This window comes from Canis lupus, chromosome 4 (genome assembly GCF_048164855.1).
Source record: "Canis lupus baileyi chromosome 4, mCanLup2.hap1, whole genome shotgun sequence".
NCBI classification, from domain to species: Eukaryota; Metazoa; Chordata; class Mammalia; order Carnivora; family Canidae; genus Canis; species Canis lupus.
In genome coordinates, this window is record NC_132841.1 from 62,768,864 (window position 1) to 62,790,034 (window position 21,171).

General features: G+C 35.5%; 1 long non-coding RNA gene and 1 pseudogene across 1 annotated transcript in view; one reads left to right on the forward strand and one right to left on the reverse strand.

Annotated features, from left to right (window-relative positions):
- Positions 1-21,171, forward strand: part of LOC140632535 (uncharacterized) — a 107,084-nt gene that overhangs the window by 54,854 nt on the left and 31,059 nt on the right. The gene's annotated exons all lie outside the window — the stretch shown is intronic.
- Positions 6,629-7,502, reverse strand: LOC140631600 (leucine zipper transcription factor-like protein 1; annotated as a pseudogene).

Genomic DNA, 21,171 nt, shown 5'->3' on the forward strand with positions numbered 1-21,171 from the left:
TCCTGGGCAACATTCTTAATAATACTGCCTTCTTGTCCTGCTGATACCCATCTATTCATTAAACCTTTAATCAACTCAAATGTTTGCCTATGCTCCTACAACTTAGCAGCCGGAAGAAGTGATAAAATTGCACAAAATGGTGCTACTGAAAATTTGTAGACAACTTTCAGATGGATTTTTTCACATCCATTGTCAGTTCTTGTACTAACTCACCAAAGGAGCAATTCCAAATTATTATCATTTTGCTCAAGCACAGTGCACACTCTTGTCTTTAGTGAAGTGGAGGGTTGAGAATTGGGAACTTTCAAATATGGCCAATGAGATTTTATTTTATTTTATTTTATTTATTTTATTTTATTTTATTTTATTTATTATTTTTTTTAATTTATTTTTTATTGGTGTTCAATTTACTAACATACAGAATAACACCCAGTGCCCGTCACCCATTCACTCCCACCCCCCGCCCTCCTCTCCTTCTACCACCCCTAGTTCGTTTCCCAGAGTTAGCAGTCTTTACGTTCTGTCTCCCTTTCTGATATTTCCCACACATTTCTTCTCCCTTCCCTTATATTCCCTTTCACTATTATTTATATTCCCCAAATGAATGAGAACATATAATGTTTGTCCTTCTCCGACTGACTTACTTCACTCAGCATAATACCCTCCACTTCCATCCACGTTGAAGCAAATGGTGGGTATTTGTCATTTCTAATAGCTGAGTAATATTCCGGCCAATGAGATTTTAAATTGGTGTAATATTTCTTGAAGATTATATTGGCATAAATTATAAAAGATTTAAATACACAGATTTTATTTCTGACCACGATGAAATAATAGTGGCTTCACTTCCTTTTTTTTCACTATTTAACTATTTTTATATCTTCTATATTTTGTATTTGTAAGAGCCTTAAATATAACAGATATCATTCTTTGGCTTGTCACGTATATTACAAGTATTTTCTATAATTTCTACTTTGTTTTATGATTTTATTTATTGAGATTGGAGCTAGGGTTAGGCAAGTGAGATGCCTAGGGTGAAAGTTTTAAGATTCTGGTCTTGCATTTGTGTAACCCCAAGAGTGAATGCCTCTTTTTCTTTTCAATATTATAAAAATTTTAAATAATCTCTATACCCAACATGGGGCTCGACTTTATAATCCTGAGATCAAGAGTCACATGCTCCACTGACTGACCCAGTCAGAACCCCAGAGTGATTGCCTCTTTAGGAGTAAGCTGCCAAAAGTTTCACCCAGGTTCTAACTCTATAATTTATGATATTCATATTTTGCTGTAAACAATTAGAAAGTTGAGCAGGCATATGAAATATCTGTTTTTAGTGCAAAATTTGATGTCTAAGAAAAGAAAAACAGTATGTCTGATATCTGTGATTTTCTGCCTGGAGGTACTTTCTGGATCACTGTGCAGGGAGGAGATCCCCCAAAAGTAGGTCAGTTTCACTAAGTTGAAGAAACAGAGGTAAGATTTCATGGTAGTTTAAACAATAGGAAGTGTGACACCTCTGGCTTTGCTTTGTTCTCAAGATTTCTTTGGTTATCCAGGGTCTCCTGTGGTTCCATACAGATTTTAGGATTTTTTTTCCATTTCTGTATAACATGCCATTAGAGGTTTGGTAGGGATTAGGTCAAATCTGTAGATTGCTTTGGATAGGTAGCATGGACATTTTAGCGGTATTGATTCTTTCAGTCCATTAACATAGGGCATCATTCCATTTCTTTGTCTCTTCTTCAGTTTCTTTCATCAGTGTCATAAGATTTTCAATGTGCATATCTCCCGTCTTCTGGGTTAAATTTATTCCTAGGTATTTTATTCTCTTTGATGCTATTGTAAATGTGATTGTTTTCTTAATTTTTTTCAGATAGTTCACTGTTGGTGTATAGAAATGCAACTGATTTTTTTTTTAATGCAACTGATTTTTGTACGTTTATTTTGTAAGCTAATTTTGTTTGTTCGTTCTTTTTTTTTTTAGATTTTATTTATTTATTCATGAGGGACACACAGAGAGAGGCAGAGACACAGGCAGAGGGAGAAGCAGGCTCCATGCAGGGAGCCCGATGTGGGACTTGATTCCAGGACTCCAGGATCACAGCCTGGGCTGAAGGCAGAGGCTCAACCGCTGAGCCACCCAGGTGTCCCTTGTTTGTTAGTTCTGATAACTTTTGTGGAGTTGTTAGGGTTTTCTATGTGTAAGATCATGTCATGTGCCAAAAGAGATAGTTTACTTCTTCCTTTCCAATTTGGATGACTTTTACATATTTTTTTCTTGCCTAATTGCTCTGGCTAGGACTTCCAGTAGTATATTGAATAAAGTGGTGAAAATAGGCATATTTGTCTTCTTCTTGATCCTGGAGGAAAGCTTTTAGCTTTTTACCATTGTGTATGACGTTAACTGTGGGCTTGTCATATGTGACCTTTATTATATTGAGGTACATTCCTTCCATACCTAATCTTTTGTGAGTTTTTGTCATGTATGAATGTGGTATTTTGACAAATGCTTTTTTTGCATCTATTAAGATGATCACATGATTTTCTCCCTTTTTTGTTAATGTGGTGTATCATGTTTATTGATTTGCATATGTGGAACCATTCTTGCATCTTACAGATAAATCCCACTTATTCATGATGTATGACCTTTTAACATATTGTTGAATTTAGTTTGTTATTATTTTGTTGAAATTTTTTTCATCATGTTTATCTGGAATATTGGCTGTAATTTTCTTTTCTTGTAGTGTCCTTATTCAGTTTTGGTGTAAAGATAATACTGGTCTTGTAAAATGAGTTTAAAAGTAATCTCTCCTCTTCAATTTTTTGAAAGAGTTTGTGAAGATTAGTATTAATTCTTTATATGTTTGGTAGGATTATCCAGTGAGTTTTTTTATTTGGTCCTGAGCTTTTCTTTGTTGCGAAGTTTTTGATTACTATTTTAATCTCCTTACTTGTTTCTGGTCTGTTCGGATATTCTACTTTTTCATGATTCAGCTTTGGTAGGTGGTATGTTCCTAGGAATGTATCTATTTATTTTAGATATCCAACTTGTTTGGCATATGATTTTTCATAGTACAGTTGATGCTTGAACAACATGGGTTTGAAGTGCAAGGGTCCACTTACTGGATTTTAAACAGCACAGTATTGTAAATATGTTTTTTCTTCTTTCTGATTTCTTAATAATATTTTCTTTTGGGCAGCCCCGGTGGCGCAGCGGTTTGGCGCCGCCTGCGGCCGGGGGTGTGATCCTGGAGACCTGGGATCGAGTCCTGCGTCAGGCTCCCTGCATGGAACCTGCTTCTCCCTCTGCCTGTGTCTATGCATCTGTGTGTGTGTGTGTGTGTGTGTGTGTGTGTGTGTGTGTGTCTCATGAATAAATAAATAAAATCTTTAAAAAAATAATATTTTCTTTTCTCTAACTCATTTTATTGTAAGGATACAGTGTATAATACATATAACATACAAAAGATGTGTTAATGACTGTTAATGTTATCAGTAAGGCTCTGTTCAACACTAAGCTATTAGTTAAATTTTTGGGTAGTCAAAAGTTGTACATGAATGTTCTATTGCATAGGGGGTTGGTGCTCTGTTTTTAACCTCCACATTATTCAAGGGTCAAGTGTAATTTCTTAAGCCTTCTTATTTCTGTGGCATCATTTGTAATATATCCTCTTTCATTTATAATTTTATTTGAGTTTTCTCTCTTTTTTTTTCTTAGTCTATATAAAGGTTTGTCAATTTTATTTATTTTTTGCAAAACTCATTCTCAGTTTATTGATCTTTTCTATTGTCCTAGTTTCTATTTTATTTATTTCTGTTCTAATGTTGTTATTTTCTTCCTTTTGCTAACTTTGGGTAGTTTGTTCTTTTTCTGGTTCCTTGAAGTGTAATGTTGGGCTGTATATTTGAGGGCTTTCTTTTTTCTTAATATAGGCATTTATTGTTATATGCTTTCCCTAGAACTGTTTTTTCTGCATCTCATATATTTTGGTATACTGTGTTTGCATTGTTGTTTCTGGATATTTTTTTTATTTCTCTTTCAATTTCTTCTTTGACCCATTGGTTGTCTGGGAGCATGTTGTTTAATTTCCACATATTTGTGAATTTCCCAGTTTTCCTGTAGTCATTGACATATAGTTTTGTACCCAACTATTAGACTTTTATAGAATACTCCACATCTCCACACAACATTAGGAGATTGTTTATGGTTTTCAAGCATACTTGGAATGTCCCATAAGACCATGTGCCGGAACATAAAATAGGTATAAATAATTTTAAAATTATTGAAATAAAAATCATAGAGTATGTTTTTGACCACAACAGAATTAAACTAGAAATTAATGATAAAATATTGTCTGGAAAATTCTTAAGTATTTGGAAATTAATAAACACTTCAGAAAATAACAATCAAAAGGAAGAAATCAATAGGGAAACTAAAAACATTTTAACTTAATGAAAACAAAGGCTTAGGATGTAAAATTTTGTTGGATGCTGCTAGAACAATGCTAGGAGACATTTAAAGGTTAATAGTGTTCATATTAAAGTGAAGAAACATTGAAAATCAATTATCTAAATTTCCATCTTATGAAGCTAGAAAAACAAGAACATGTGAAAGGTAATTTAGAATAAAAGAGGTTATTGAAGATAGAGAATATGGACAACTAATAGAGAAAAATCAAACCAAGAACTGGATGTTTGGAAACATAAGCAAAATTGGCAAACCTCTAGCTAGGAGGTTTGATCAAGGAAAAGGAGGAAGGGACAACTTGCAAATATCAGGAATGAAAGAGAGAATAGCACCACAGATACTACAGAAATTAAAACAACTTTCAAATGTGCATATCCCTAAATCTAGTAAAGAAATTGAGTAAGTAAATTTCTTTCTACAAAGAAAACTCTAGTACCAGGTGGACTTACGGGCGAATTCTACGAAATATTTGAGGATGAGATAATACCAATCATACCAACTCTTTCAGAAAATGGAGTAGAAGGCAATAACTCCCACCTTATTTTATGTGGCCAGCATTACCTTGATTCCAAAACCAAAGAATTACAAAAAATGAAAACTGAAAGGCAAATATCTCTCATGAACATAGATGTAAAAATCCATAATACAATATTAGCAAATTGAATCCAGTTATTTCTGAAAAGGGCAATACACCATGGCCATGTGGAGTTTATCTTAGAAAAATGTTGGTTTAACATAAGAAAATCAATAAGTGTTATTTACCATATGAATAATAAAACATAAAAACAATATAATTATTTCAATAGATGCAGAAGAAATATTTGACAAAGTTTAGCATTCATTTATGATAAAATTATCCAGCAAACTATGAATGGAAGGTAAATTCTATGAAAATATACAATAATTATATTTAAAAAATTTATTACTAAGGTAGAGAATGAAGCTAGGCTGTTCACTTTCACCACTTCTATTATCATTTTATTGAAAAGCTTAACCAGTGCAAAAAGGCAAGAAAATAAAGGAAGAGGTATACACAATGGAAAAAAGAGAAGAAAAACTGTTTTTATTCTCCTATGACATGATTGAATGTGTAGAAATACTAAGGAATCTATACTTACCAGACCTGAAGGAAAATTAGCAAGGTCTTTAGAAACAAGGTTAATATACGAAGGTTAATTGCATTTATATATATTAGCAATAACATTTTGAAAGCAAAATTTCAAATATTTGATTTTATGGCATCAAAATAGAAAATTTTAGTAGTATATCTAACAAAATATGTGCAAAACCTGTATACTGTTACAAACATGGGTAGGAAAATCTAAGTAAGACCTAAATAATTGGAGAATTATGCTGACTGATTGGAAGACTGTTTTGTTACAAAGGTCAGTTCTTCCCATATTGATCCATATAGTCAACCTATTCTCAATCAAAATCCTTGCAAGTGTTTTGGAAGAAATGCACAAATTGATTCATATATATATATGGGAACAATATATATATTGGTCCACTGGTCAATTGATTCTAATATATATATTATATATATCATATGTATATATATATAGGTCCAATTAATATTCATATGCCAAAGTAATTAAATGGGGGGAAGGAAAATCTTTCTAAACACTAGTGCTGAAAAACTGGATATCCATTTGGGAAAAAATGAATCTAAACCTTTATTTCATACTCATTTACATAACACCCCACAAAATTAACTCTACATGAATCCTATGCCCAAGCATAAAATTTAGAAGTATAAACCTACAGGAAGAAAGTATAAAGAAAATCTTCTGGACTTCAAGTTAGGCATAGATATTTTTTTTACTTTAACATTTATTGAAATGGTGTACTCTTTATACTAATGCAAAAGGATAAAACTCTTCTTCCCACTCTAAACACCTCTTCTGTACCATAAAGAATTCTTACTGCATTGGAACTAGAACTCTAAAGCTCTCAGCAAAGGAGTTTGGGATGACTGGACAAAATCAGTCAGCAGGTTCCCCTTTTCTCAATTAAAAAATAAGGAGAGGGAGAGGGAATATGACAAATTGCTTCACATATATGCTAGGTAAGAAATAAGAGGTAAGGTAAGAAATATGGAGGTAAGAAATAGTTCATACTTTCACAGTGTCAGCTTCCAGAAGAAATCTTCAGGTTTTAATCTTCAGGTTTGTATTTGGCCAGTCATCTCAGATCTTTGATTTGTTCATTTTTCTTGGTGTGAATCTCTTTCATGTTTCAATAAGCTGTTGTTGTTGGAATTTCTCTTCTAATTCTTTTTTAGCCATCCCCAGCTGCTCCTGAACCCTGAGTAGGTCATGCTTGGCCATTGCTAGATTCTCCTCCAGGGACTTCTGGTTTTCTGTCTTGTCATTAAGTGTCTTCTGAAATTCGCTCTTTAAAGCAACAAATGTGTTTTCCAATCATTCAAGTCTTGGGCCTTTATAAAATCCTTGTTATTTCCTTGGTCAAGCTGTAGATCCTGCAGTTCCCCTTCTAGCTTTGACTTCTCATCTAATGCATGTGTTGCCTATATTTCAGTGGCCTTCAGCTGTGACTTCAATTTCTCATTCTCCTTGAAATCTTAAAATTTCCTTGTTCAGAAGTTCTGTTGTTTTACTCTCGTTAAGTGGTGCAAGTTTCGGCTTCGTGATATCTATGATGGGTGTTCTATTTGAAGATGTAAATTCTGCAACTTGTTCTAATAATTCTGTTTTCAAGTTCAGAGATACCTGTCTGTAGCTTGAGGTACCTTCTCAGCTTGTGAGAAAAGCTGCTGCAGAAGTAACACACTGGTATGAGCTGTGTTTATGAGCTCAAACTCCACCTTGCTGTAGACCACAGCGGGCAGCCCTCTCAGGACCTTGGAGACCTCTTCTACAGTGAAGGTCTCCTCTACCAGCCTGCTTTGCTTGACGTCTTGAAGGCAGGAATCTATACTTTTGAGTCTTAAGCCTCTTTTTGAACAAGCAAAATGCATGTACTTAGTAACTTCATTTTGATTGTGATCATTTAAGCGCAACTCTGCCATGGCGGTAGCAGAGGTTGCAGCCCTGAGAAGCTCCACCAAGCCTATGGTCACTGAGGGTGTTGGGCCAAAAAACATAGGCACAGATTTCTTCCTTCCTTCCTTTCTTTCCTTCCTTCCTTCCTTCCTTCCTTCCTTCCTTCCTTCCTTCCTTCCTTCTTTTTTCTTTCTTTCTTTCTTTCTTTCTTTCTTTCTTTCTTTCTTTCTTGCATTTATTTGAGAGAGGGGGAGAGAGAGCGTGAGTGCATGAGTAGGGGGAGGGGCAGAGGCAGAGGGAGAAGCAAATTCCCCACTGAGCATGGAGCCTGTGGGGGCAGGGATGGAGGAGGAGGGGGCTCAATCCCAGGGCCCTGAGATCATGATCTAAGCTGAAGTCAGATGCTTGACTGAGTCACCCAGGTGCTCGGGCACAGATTTCTTAAATGGCATACCAAAATCATGATCCATTACGAATTATAAGTTGGTTATTATTAAAATTAAAATCTTTCTTTAATGAGAGATTTAATTTAAATAATTAAAAGGAAAGATACAGACTGAGAAAAAGATTTACAGTACAGATATATTTTTAAAGGATTGTACTCTAGAATTTATAAAGAACACAACTCAATAATAAGACAAACAATTCAGTTAAAAATAGGGAAAAATCTGAGTAGACACTTCAAAAAAGATATAAAAATAGCAAATTAGCATATGAAAAGATGTTTGACAGCGATATTTATTAGGAAAATGCAAATTAAAAGCACAAAAAGATAACACTGTACATCATATCCCAGTAGAATGGCTAAAATTGAATAGACTGACAATATCAAGTGTTGCGAGGATATGGAAGAGCTGAAACTCAGGTTGCTGGTGGAATGTAAAGTAGTAAAACCACTTTGGAACAGTTTGGCAGATTTTTATAAAATTATCTATATATTTACAACACAACCCAGTAATTACACTCCATAATTTTTTAAAGATTTTATTTATTTATTAGACACACACACACACACAGAGGCAGAGACACAGGCAGAGGGAGAAGCAGGCTCCACGCTGGGAGCCTGACGTGGGACTCCATCCTGGGTCTCCAGGATCACACCCTGGGCTGAAGGCAGTGCTAAACCACTGAGCCACCCGGGCTGCCCCACTCCATAATTTCTACCCAAGAGAAACCCACATATCCACTCAGATTTGTGTGTGAATAAAGACATTTTTATTAATAATATCCCAGACTGGAGTTAGCCCAATTTTTCATGACCAGATAAGTGATTAAATAAATTTTGTTTATACCCATGCTACAAAATGCTGTTGAGTATAAAAAAAGAATGGACTATGGATATGTGTAATAATGTGAATGAATCTCAAAAATATGTTGAATGGAAGATGCAAACATAAAAGATTACATACTGTATGATTTCATTTTTGTGAAATTCTACAAAAAGAAAATCAGGTCAATACTGACAGGAAACAAATAATTGATTTCCTAGGGCAAGTGGTGGGGCTAATGTTGACTGTAAATGATCATGAAGAAGCTTTTTATATTGATGTACTCTATATCTTGACTGTGGTGGTAGTCACACGGATGTATTTGTCAAAATTCATTTGTTAAAGCTCATTAAACTGCATGCTTATATTTTTTTTCTGTAAATCAAATCTCTATGAATTTGATCAAGAAGAATTAAATGTAATTATAATTTGAAACAACAATCCCATTTCCCAGAATTTATCATAAGAAGTTGGACAATTGTGAAAAATGTATGAACAAGAATATTTATTCCTGTTGTCTTTGTAATCTTTACAAATCAAATTCAACTCCATTCCCATCAACAGAAGATGGCTGAATAAATCCATAGAATGGATTATTCTGTGGCCATCGGGAAGTGTGAACTAAAGCTGTGTGTATAGTCCAAAGAAGTTGCTTATAATAAAGAAGGAATAATGTATAATGCAGAAGGGATTTGTGCATAAACTGTAAATGTGTATTTATCTCTGTCTAAATATATGTATGTATGCATGTATATTAGAGTTCTCCAGAGAAACAGAATAAGATGTGTGTGTATACAAGTGAGATTTATTTTAGGGACTTGATTAACACAATTATAGATGTGTGATGAGTCTGGTGGGGATACTGTCAGGCTGCAAAGAGTTGCAGTTTTACTCTAAAGGCAGTCTGCTGTAGAATCCAGAACTGCTGTTGCAGATGAAGTCAAAAGACAGTCTAGGGGATCCCTGGGTGGCTCAGCGGTTTGGCGCCTGCCTTTGGCCCAGGGCACGGTCCTGGAGTCCGGGGATCGAGTCCCGCGTGGGGCTCCCGGCATGGAGCCTGCTTCTCCCTCCTCCTGTGTCTCTGCTTCTCTCTCTCTGTGTGTGTCTATCATAAATAAATAAATAAATAAATCTTTAAGAAAAAAAAAAAAAAGACAGTCTACTGGAGAAGTCTCTCTTGCTCCGGAGAGGTCCGCCTTTGTTCTATTCAGATCTTCAACCGATTGGATGAGATCCATCCACATGGTGGAGGGCAATGTGCCTTACTAAAAGTTCACCAATTTAAATATAAATCTAATTCAAAACAACCTTACAGAAACATCCAGAATAATGTTTGAATAATGTTTATTATCCAGAATAATATCTGGATACCCTGTAGTCCAGCTGACACGTAAAATTAACAATCACAGTATATGTGTGCTTACCCACAGAAATGTCCTCCCTCCCTTCCTTTCTTCCTTCCTGCCTTCCTCTTTTCTTTCTTATTTAAATTAAATTAGCTAACATCATTAGTCTCAGATGTAGTGTTCAACAGTTTATCAGTTGCATAGTAACACCCAGTGCTCATCACATCACATCCCTTCTTAATGCCCATCACCCAATTACACTGTCCCCTCACCCACCTCCTCTCCAGCAACCCTCAGCTTGTCTCCTATAGTTATGAGTCTGTCATGATTTTTCTTCCTTTCTGATGACTTCCCATTCAGTTTTTCCTCTCTTCCCCTATGATTCTCTGTGCTGTTTCCTATATTCCACATATGAGTGAAACTATATAATTGTCTTTCTCTGACTTATTTCTGTCAGTATAATACCTTCCTGTTTCATCCATGTCCATGCAAATGGTAAGTATTCATCCTTTCTTTTTTTAAAGTTTTTAAAAATTTAAATTCATTTTGCCAACATATAGTATAACACCCCGTGCTCATCATATCACGTGCTCTCCTCAATGCCTGTCACCCAGTTATCCCATCCCTCCACCCACCTCTCCTTCCACAACCATTTGTTTGCTTCCTAGAGTCAGGAGTGTCTCATGGTTTGTCCTCTCTAATTTTTCCCCACAGTTTCCCCTCCTTCCCTTATGGTCACTTTCACTATTTCTTATATTCCACATATGAGTGAAATCATATAATTGTCTTTCTCTAATTGGTTTATTTCTCTCAGCATAATATCCCCCAGTTCCATCCACGTCAATGTATTCATCCTATATACCACATCTTCTTCATCCATTCATCTATTGATGGACATCTCTGCTCTTTCTACAGTTTGGCTATTGTGGACTTTGTTGTTATGAACATTGGGTACAGGTGCCCCTCTAGACCACTGCATTTGTATCTTTGTGGTAAATATTTAGTAGTGCAATTGCTGGGTCATAGGGTAGCTCTATTTTTAACTTCTTGAGGAATCATCATACTGTTTTCCAGAGAGGCCATACCAGCTTGCATTCTCACCAACACTGTAAAAGGGTTCCTCTTTCTCTGCAACTTCACCAACATTTGCTGTTTCCTATCTTGTTAATTTTAGCCATTCTGACTGGTGTGAGGTGGTATCTTATTGTGGTTTTGACTTGTATTTCCCTGATACCAAGTGATGTAGAGCATTGTTTCATGTGTCCCTTGGGCATGTGTGTGTCTTCTTTGGAGAAATGTCTGTTTACATCTTTTGCTCGTTTCTTGACTGAATTATTTGTTTTTTTGAGGGTGTTGAGTTTGATAAGTTCTCTATAGATCTTGGATACTAGCCTTTTATCTAATATGTTATTTGCAAATATCTTCTCCCATTCTGTAGGTTGCCTTTTAGTTTTGTTGACTGTTTCCTTTGCTGTGCAAAAACTTTATCTTGATGAAATCTCATGTTTGCTTTTGTTTCTCTTGCCTTTGGAGATGTGTCTAGCAAGAAGTTGCTGTGGCCAAGGTCAAAGAGGTTGCTGCCTTTGTTCTCCTGTAGGATCCTGATGGTTTCCTGTCTCACATTTAGGTCTTTCAACCATTTTGAGTTTATCTTTATGTATGGTGTAAGAGAATGGTGCAGTTTCATTCTTCTGCATGTGGCTGTCTAATTTTCCAAGCACCATTTATTGAAGAGACTGTCCTTTTTCCATTGGATAATCTTTCTTGCTTTGTCAAAGATTAGTTGACTATAGAGTTGAGGGTCAATTTCTGGGTTCTCTATTCTGTTCCATTGATCTATGTGTCTTTTTTTGTGCCAGTACCATGTTGTCTTGATGATCACAGCTTTACAATATAGCTTGAAGTCAGGCATTGTGATGCCCCCCAGATTTGGTTTTCTTTTTCAACATTCCTCTGGCTATTTGGGGTCTTTTGTGGTTCCATACACATTTTAGGATTATTCGTTCCAGCTCTGTGAAAAATGTTGACAGTATTTTAATAGGGATTGCACTGAATGTGTAGATTGCTTTGGGTAGCATAGACATTTTAACAATGTTTATTCACTTCTTTTTCTTTTAATGGTTTTGCACTGATTTTTTTAAACCAAAAGCATTTTGATATAATCAGAAAAAATCATCAATATAAATCTAGTCTGCTTTTAAAACTTTTTCATTGTATTATTTTTATTGAGATATAATAGTAATTGATGCATAGCATTATGTAAGTTTAAGGTGCATACAGAGTGTTGATTTGATAAATTTATATATTGCATTTATTTTGCCTTTATTGTATAAAATATACATAACAATATTTACCATTTTAACTATTTAAAAAATATTTTATTTATTTATTCATGAGAGATACAGAGTGAGAGGCAGAGACATAGGCAAAGGGAGAATCAGGCTCCCAACTGGGAGCCGGATACAGAACTGGATCCCAGGACCCTGGGATCATGACCTGAGCCAAAGGCAGACACTCAACCACTGAGCCACCCAGATGCCCTGATTTTAACTATTTTTAAGTGTACGGTCCAGTGGCATTAAGTAAATTTACATTATTGTGCAATCATCACCACTAACCATCTATAGAACTTTTTCATCTTCCTAAACTGAATCTATTTGTTTTGTTTTTAAGTTTTTATTTCAATTCCAGTTAGTTAACATAGTGTTATATTAGTTTCAGGTATCTAATATTCAACAATTCCATATATCACCTGGTACTCATCATAATGAGTACACTCCTTAATCCCCATCACCTATTTAACCCATCCCCCTACCAACCTTCCCTCTGGTAATCATCAGTTTGTTCTCTATAGTTAAGAGTCTGTTTCTTGGTTTGTCTCTCCCTCTTTCTTTTTTTCCCTTTGCTTGTTTCTTTAGTTTGTTAAATTCCACATAATAGTGAAATCATATGGTATTTGTCTTTCTCTGACTTATTTTGCTTAGTATTATACTTTCTAGCTTCATTCATGTTGTTGCAAATGGCAAGATTTTGTTCTTTTTTTGTGGCCAAATAATATTCCAGTGTGTGTGTGTGTGTGTGTGTGTGTGTGTATAGATATCTCTATCTATCTATCATCTATCTATCTATCTATCTATCTATCATCTATCTATACACTGCATCTTTTTATCCATTCATAATTGATAGACATTTGGGCTGTTCCCATAATTTGTAAATAGTGCTGCTAAACACATAAGAGTTAACGTATTCCTTTGAATCTGTTTTTTTTTTTTTTTTTTTAGTCTTTGAATAAATACCCCGTAGTGAGATTCCTGGATTTTAGGGTAATTCTATTTTTAACTTTTTGAGGAACTTCCATACTCTTTCCCATAGTGGCTGCACCAGTTTGCATTTCCACCAACAGTGCATGAATGTTCCTTTTTTCCCACATCCTTGCCGTATTGTTGATTCTAGCCATTCTGATAGATATGAGGTGATATCTTATTGTACTTTTGGTTTGTATTTCCCTGATGGTGCTTACCATGGGTATCTTTTTATGTGTCTGGTGGCTGTCTGTTATGTCTTCTTTGGAGAAATGTTCATATCTTCTGTCCATTTTTAATTAGATTACTTGTTTTTTGGGTATTCAGTTTTATAAGGTCTTTATTTTAGATACTAACCTTTTATTGGATATATCACTTGGAAATATCTTATCCCATTCTGTAGGTTGCTTTTTAGTTTTGTTGATTGTTTCCTTTGCTGGGCAAATGCTTTCTATTTTGATGAAGTCCCAATACTTCATTTTTGTTTTTTCCCTTTGCCTCAGGAGACATATTTAGAAAAAAGTTCCTACAGCCAATGTCAAAGAAGTTACTGCCTGTGTTCTTTTCTAGGATTTTTATGGTTAGAGGTCTGACATTTAGGCCTTTAATCCATTTTAATTTATTTTGTGTGTAGTGTAAGAAAGTTGTCCAGTTTTACCTTTCTTTTTCATGTTGTAGACCAATTTTCCTAACACCATTTATTGAAAAGACTGATCCATTGGATATTGTTTCCTGCTTTATTGAAGATTAATTACCCATATAATTGGGAGTTTACTTCTGGGTTTTCTATTTAATTCTGTCAATCTAAATATCTATTTTTTTGTGCAGTATAATACTGTTTTGATTGCTACAGCTTTGTAATATCACTTGAAGTCTGAAATTGTGATGCCTCCAGCTTTTCTTTTCCTTTTCAAGATTGCTTTAGTTATTCGAGGTCTTTGTAATTCCATGAAAAATTTTAGGATTCTTCTAGTTCTGTGAAAAATGCTGGTGGTATTTTGACAGGGATTGCATTAAATATGTAGATTGCTTTGGGTACTATAGATATTTTAACAATATTTGTTCTTCTAATCCATGATCATGGAATGTTTTTCCATCTCTTCGTGTCTTCCTCAATTTCTTTCATAAGTGTTCTGTAGTTTTAAGAGTACAGATCCTTTACCTCTGTGGGCAGGTTTATTCCTAGATATCTTATGGCTTTTGATGCATTTGTAAATGAGATCAATTATTATGTTGAGGTATATTCCCTGTAAACCTACTTTGTTGAGGTTTTTTTTTTTTTTTTATCATGGATGGATGTAGTGCTTCGTCAAATGTTTTTTCTGCATCTATTGATATAATCATATGATTCTTACCCTTTATCTTATTGATATGATGTATCATGTTGATTGATTTGCAAATATTGAACCACCCTTGCAACCCAGGAATAAATACCATTTGATTGTGGTGACAATACATTAAATACCTGTAAGTTGGATTCACTTTCCTAGTAGTTTGTTGAAGATTTTTGCATCTGTATTCATCAGGGATATTGGCTTGTAGTTCTCTCTCTTTTTTTTAAATTTTTTAAAAAATTTATTTATGATAGTCACAGAGAGAGAGAGAAAGGCAGAGACACAGGCAGAGGGAGAAGCAGGCTCCATGCACCGGGAGCCCGACGTGGGATTCAATCCCGAGTCTCCAGGATCGCGTCCTGGGCCAAAGGCTGGCGCTAAACTGCTGTGCCACCCAGGGATCCCTGTAGTTCTCTTTTTTATTAGTGTCTTTATCTCATTTTGGTATCATGGTGATTCTGGCCTCATAGAATGAATTTGGAAGTTTTGCTTCCTTTTATACTTTTTTTGGAATAGTTTGATAAGAATAGTTATTAACTCTTTAAATGTTTGGTAGAATTTGCCTGTGAAACTGTCTAGTCCTGGACTTTTGTTTGTTGGGAGTTTTTATTTTTATTTTTTATTTTTTAAAGTTTTTTTTAAATTTTTATTTATTTATGATAGTCACACAGAGAGAGAGAGAGAGAGGCAGAGACATAGGCAGAGGGAGAAGCAGGCTCCATGCACCGGGAGCCCGACGTGGGATTCGATCCCGGATCTCCAGGATCGCGCCCTGGGCCAAAGGCAGGTGCCAAACCGCTGCGCCACCCAGGGATCCCTGTTGTTAGTTTTTAAATTAGTGATTCAATTTATTTGCTGGTAATTGATCTGTTCAAATTTCCTATTTCTTCCTCTTTTAGTTTTGATAGTTTATATGTTTCTAGGAATTTATCCATTTCTTCTAGGTGGTCCAATTTTTTGGCATATAGTTTTTTATAATAATCTCTTATAATTGTATTTCTGTGGTTTTGGCTGTTATTTCCCCTCTCCCATTTGTGATTTTATTATTGTAGTCTGTTCTCCTTTTTTCTTGATAATTCTGGCTCGGGGTTTATAAATCCCCCCCCCCCCCGCCCCCCCGGCAGAACCAGTTCCTGGTTTCATTGATCTGTCCTCTTGTTTTTTTTGGTATCTGTATCATTCATTTCTGCTTCAATCTTTACTATTTTCTTCCTTCTGCTGGTTTTAGGTTTTGTTTGTTATTTTTCTAGCTCCCTTCAGTGTAAAGTTAGTTTGAGATTTTTCTTGCTTCTTGAAGTAGGCCTGTATTGTTATAAACTTCCCTCCTAGAACCATTTTTACTGTATGCCAAAGGTTTTGGACCATTGTGTTTTCATTTTAAGTTCTTTCCATGTATTTTAAAATTTCTTCTTTTATTTCGTGATTGACCAATTCAGTGTTTAGTAGGATATTATTTAGTCTCCATGTATTTGTGGTCTTTCCATATTTTTTCTTGTGGTTGACTTTAGTTTCATAGCACTGTGGTCAGAAAAGATGTATGGGAAGACTTCAAACTTCTTGAATTTGTTTTGTGGCTTAATATATGATCTGTTCTGGAGAATGTTCCATGTGTCCTTGAAAAGAATGTGTGTTCTGCTGTTTTAGGATGGGATGTCCTGAATATATATTTTAAAAACACCTGTTCTGGTGTGTCATTCAAAGACACTATTTACTTGTTGATTTTCTGTTTAGGTGATCTGTTCATTGATGTAAGTGGGGTATTAAAGTTCCCTACTATTATTGCTTTATTATGTATTAGTTCCTTTATGTTTGTTATTAACTGTTTTATGTGTTATCAGGTGCATATGTGTTAATATGTTGGATGCATAAATATTTACAATTATCTCTTTTTGTTACATTTTACTGTTTATTATTATAGTGTCCCTCTTTGTCTCTTGTTATAGTCTTTGTTTTAAAGTCTATTTTGTTCAATATAAGTATATAAGTGTTGCTACTCTTTCTTTTGCCACCCATTTACTTGATAGATGTTTGCCCATCACCTCCTCACTTTCAATCTGCAGACATCTTGGGTCTAAAAGGAGTCTTTTGTAGGCAGCATATAGATGGGTTTTGTTTTTATAATCCATTCTGTTTTTTCATTGAAGAGTTTAGCCCATTTCCAGTCAAAGTAATTATTGATAGATATCTATTTATGTCATTTTGTTGTTTTGTGGTTGTTTCTAAAGATTTTCTCTGATCCTTTCTTGTCTTTCTTTCATAGTTTGCTAATTTTACTGACATGCTTGGCTTTCTTTTTCTTTGCATATTAGTAGTTTTTGCTGTGTAGTTAGGATTATATTTATATATAACCTCTTCTGCAAATAGCAGTCTATATTAAGTTAATGGTTGTTTACATTTGAACCCATTCTTTACCCCTCTCCTCTCCACATTTTAGATATATACAATCATACTTTATACCTTTTATTCTGTGAATTCCTTTATTTTTTTAACAGAAATATTCAATTTTACTGCTTTTGTGTTTCCTGCCTTCATACTGTCACTTTTGGTATCTTCTTTCCACTCAAAGAGTCCCCTTTAATATTTCTTGAAGGGCTGATTTAGTGATCATGAGCTCCTTTAGTTTTTGTTTGTCTGGGAAACTCTTTATCTCTCTATTCTGAATGATAGCTTTACTGAGTAGAGTATTCTTGGCTGCAGATTTTTGCCATTCAGCACTTTGAATATATCATGCCCATCCCTTCTAGCTTGGAAAGTTTCCACTGAAAAATCCCCTTCTAGCCTTATGGGGCTTCCCTCGTATGTTACTGTCCTTTTTTTTTTTTTTTTTGTCTAATTGCTTTAATTTTTTTTCTTTATCACTATATTTCACCAAATAATTAAAACATGTCTTGATGTAGATCTGCTTTTGTTGGTTTTGTTGGGGGTTCTCTTTACCTCCCGGATCTGGATATCTGTTTTCTTCCCCAGATTAGGGAAGTTTTCAGTTTTTTTTATTTATTTATTTATTTATTTATTTATTTATTTATTTATTTATTTATGAGAGCAAGCGAGCAGAAGCAGGGAGATAGGGGAGAGGAAGAAGGAGGTTCCCCATTGAGCAGGGAGCTTGATGCAGGGTTGGATCCCAGGACTCTGGGGTCCTGACCAGAGCTGAAGGCAAATGTTTAACTGACTGAGCCATCCAGGTGACCCTCAGCTATTATTTCTTCAAATAAATTGTCTGTCCCCTTTTCTCTCTCTTCTTTTTCTGGGACTCCTATAATATGAATGTTACTATATTTGATAGAGTTACTGAGTTCCCTGCCCATTGTTGTTTTCTATCCATAATTCCTTTTTCTCTCTTTTGTTCATGATTGTTTTTCATTACTGTGTCTTCTAGGCCATTAGTTCATTCCTCTGCTTCTTCCAGCTTGTTGTTCATTCTATCAAGTATGTTTCTTTTTTTTTTTTCTATCAAGCTTGTTTCTAATGTCATTTGTTGCACTCTTCATCTCTGATTGATTCTGTTTATCTTTGTGTTAAGGGTCTCACTAATTTTTCCCCCTCTTTTCTCAAATCCAGTGAATGTTCTTATGATCATTGCTTTTAATACTCTATCAGGAATGTTACTGATATCTGTTTCAGTTAGATCTATGGGTGTGGCCACAGATTCCAAATGTATTTGGAATACATTTCTCAGTCTTTTCATTTTGTCTAAGTCTCTGTGCCTGTTTCTCTGTGTTAGAAAAGTCAGCTACATCTTCTGTTCTTGAGGGTAATGGCCTTATGAAGATTGGTCCTATAGTGCCCTGCTGTGTAGGGTACCCTCTTCACCAGGAGTGTCTCCAATGTGTGCTGTGTATGCTTTGCTGTTTTATCCTGGCCACTATAACCTGCAGGCCATTCATCTTCAGAGGTTCTCTTTGCATATTGTGAGCAATGTATTGTCCCTGGCCTGAATGTGGCACTTTTTAACTAGGTATGCTGGTATATTTGTGAGTTGAAATCTGTTGCTACCACACCACTGGAACAAAGGCCTCACACAACTCCAAGGTTGAGCAAGGCAATGTGAGCAGGGGTTTGGGCTGGTCTTCTGGAGACAGGAAACTGCCTCCTCTCCAAGAGAAGCACAGCGCTCTTTGTGCTTTATCTCACCCAAGCCCTTTAAAACTCCAGGTTTAATTTATTTTGATTTGAATTAAATTTAGTTAACATATATAGTGTATTGTTAGTGTAGTATCTGTATATCTGTGATAGACATATGGGCTTTTTCCATATTTTGGTTATTGTGGACATTGCTGCTATAAAAATAGACTGCATGTACCCCTTTGAATCACCATTTTTGTATTCTTTGGATAAATACCTGAATCATAGGGTAGCTCTATTTCTAACGTTTTGAGGAACCTCCATACTGTTTTCCAGAATGACTGCACCAGTTTCCATTCCCACCAACAGTATAAGAAGGTTCCCCTTTCTCTGCATTCTCACCAACATCAGTTGTTTCCTGAGTTGTTAATTTTAGCCGTTCTGACTGGTGTAAGGTGGTATCTCACTGTGTTTCCCTGATGGCAAGTGGTGCAGAGCATTTTCTCGTGTGCTTGTTGGCCATGTCTATGTCTTCTTCTGTGAAATTTCTGTTCATGTCTTTTGCCCATTTCATAATTGGATTGTTTGTTTCTTTGCTGTTGAGTTTAATAAATTCTTTCTAGATCTTGGATACTAGCCCTTTATCTGCTATGTCATTTGCAAATATCTTCTCCCATTCTGTAGGTTGTCTTTAAGTTTTGTTGACTGTTTCTTTTGCTGTGCAAAAGCTTTTTTTTAATCTTTTTTTTTCAATTAGCTTTTTTTAATCTTGATTAAGTCCCAGTAATTCATTTTTGCTTTTGTTTCCCTTGCCTTCATAGATGTATCTTGCAAGAAGTTACTGTGGCCAAGTTCACAAAGGGTGTTGCCTGTGTTCTTCTCTAGGATTTTGATGGATTCTTGTCTCACATTTAGATCTTTCATCCATTTTGAGTTTATCTTTGTGTATGGTGTAAGAGAATGGTCCAGTTTCATTCTTCTGCAAGTGGCTGTCCAATTTTCCCAGCACCATTTATTGAAGAGATTGTCCTCTTTCCAGTGGATAGTCTTTCCTACTTTGTCGAATATTAGTTGACCATAATGTTGAGGGCCCATTACTGGGTTCTCTATTCTGTTCCATTGATCTATGTGTCTGTTTTTGTGCCAGCACCACACTGTCTTGATGACCACAGCTTTGTAGTACAACTTGAAATCCGGCATTGTGATGCCCCCAGCTCCAGTTTTCTTTTTCAGCATTCCCCTGGCTCTTCGGGGCCTTTTCTGATTCCACACAAATCTTAAGATGATTTGTTCCAACTCTCTGAAGAAAGTCCATGGTATTTTTTTTTTAAGTCCATGGTATTTTGATAGGGATTGCATTAAACGTGTATATTGACCCGGGTAACATTGACATTTTCACAATATTAATTCTGCCAATCCATGAGCATGGAATATTTTTCCATCTCTTTGTGTCTTCCTCAATTTCTTTCAGAAGTGTTCTATAGTTTTTAGGGTATAGATCCTTTACCTCTTTGGTTAGGTTTATTCCCAGGTATCTTTTACCTGCAGCCCAGGAATAAATCCCACTTGGTCACAGTGAATAGTCCTTTTAATATACTGTTGGATCATATTAGCTAGTAGCTTGTTGAGAATTTTAGCTTTGATGTTCCTCAGGGAAATTGTTCTGTAACTCTCCTTTTTAGATGGGAGGTTGTCTGGTTTTGAGATCAAGGATAATGCTGGCCTCAGAATGAGTTTGGAAGTTTTCTTTCCATATCTATTTTTTGGAGCAGTTTCAAAATAATAGGTATTCTTTAAATGTTTGGTAGAATTTCCCTAGGAAACCATCCAGCCCTAAACACTTGTTTGTTGGGAGTTTTTTAAAAAGGATTTTACTTATTTCTTTGAGAGAGAACATGAGTAGGGGAGGAGCAGAGAGAGAGAGGGACAAACAGACACTGCACTCAGCATGGAACCTGACATGGAGCTCAGTTCTAGGACCCTGAGATCATTACCTGAGCCAAAATCAAGAGTTGGATGCTCTACCCAACTGAGCCATGCAGGCATCCCTGTTGGAAGATTTTTGATTACTGATTCAATTTCTTTGCTAGTTATGGGTCTGTTCAGGCTTTCTATTTCTTCCTCTTTGAGTTTTGGTAGTTTATATGTTTCTAGGAACTTATCCATTTCCCCCAGATTGCCTAATTTGTTGGCATATAATCGCTCATAGTATTCTCTTAGAATTGTTTGTGTTTCTCTGGTGTTGGTTGTGGTTTCTCCTCCTTCATTCATGATTTACTTATTTGGGTCCTGTCTTCTTTCTTTTTGATAAGTCTGGCTCTTGGTTTATAAATCTTGTTAATTCTTTCAAAGTACCAGCTCCTAGTTTCATTCATCTGTT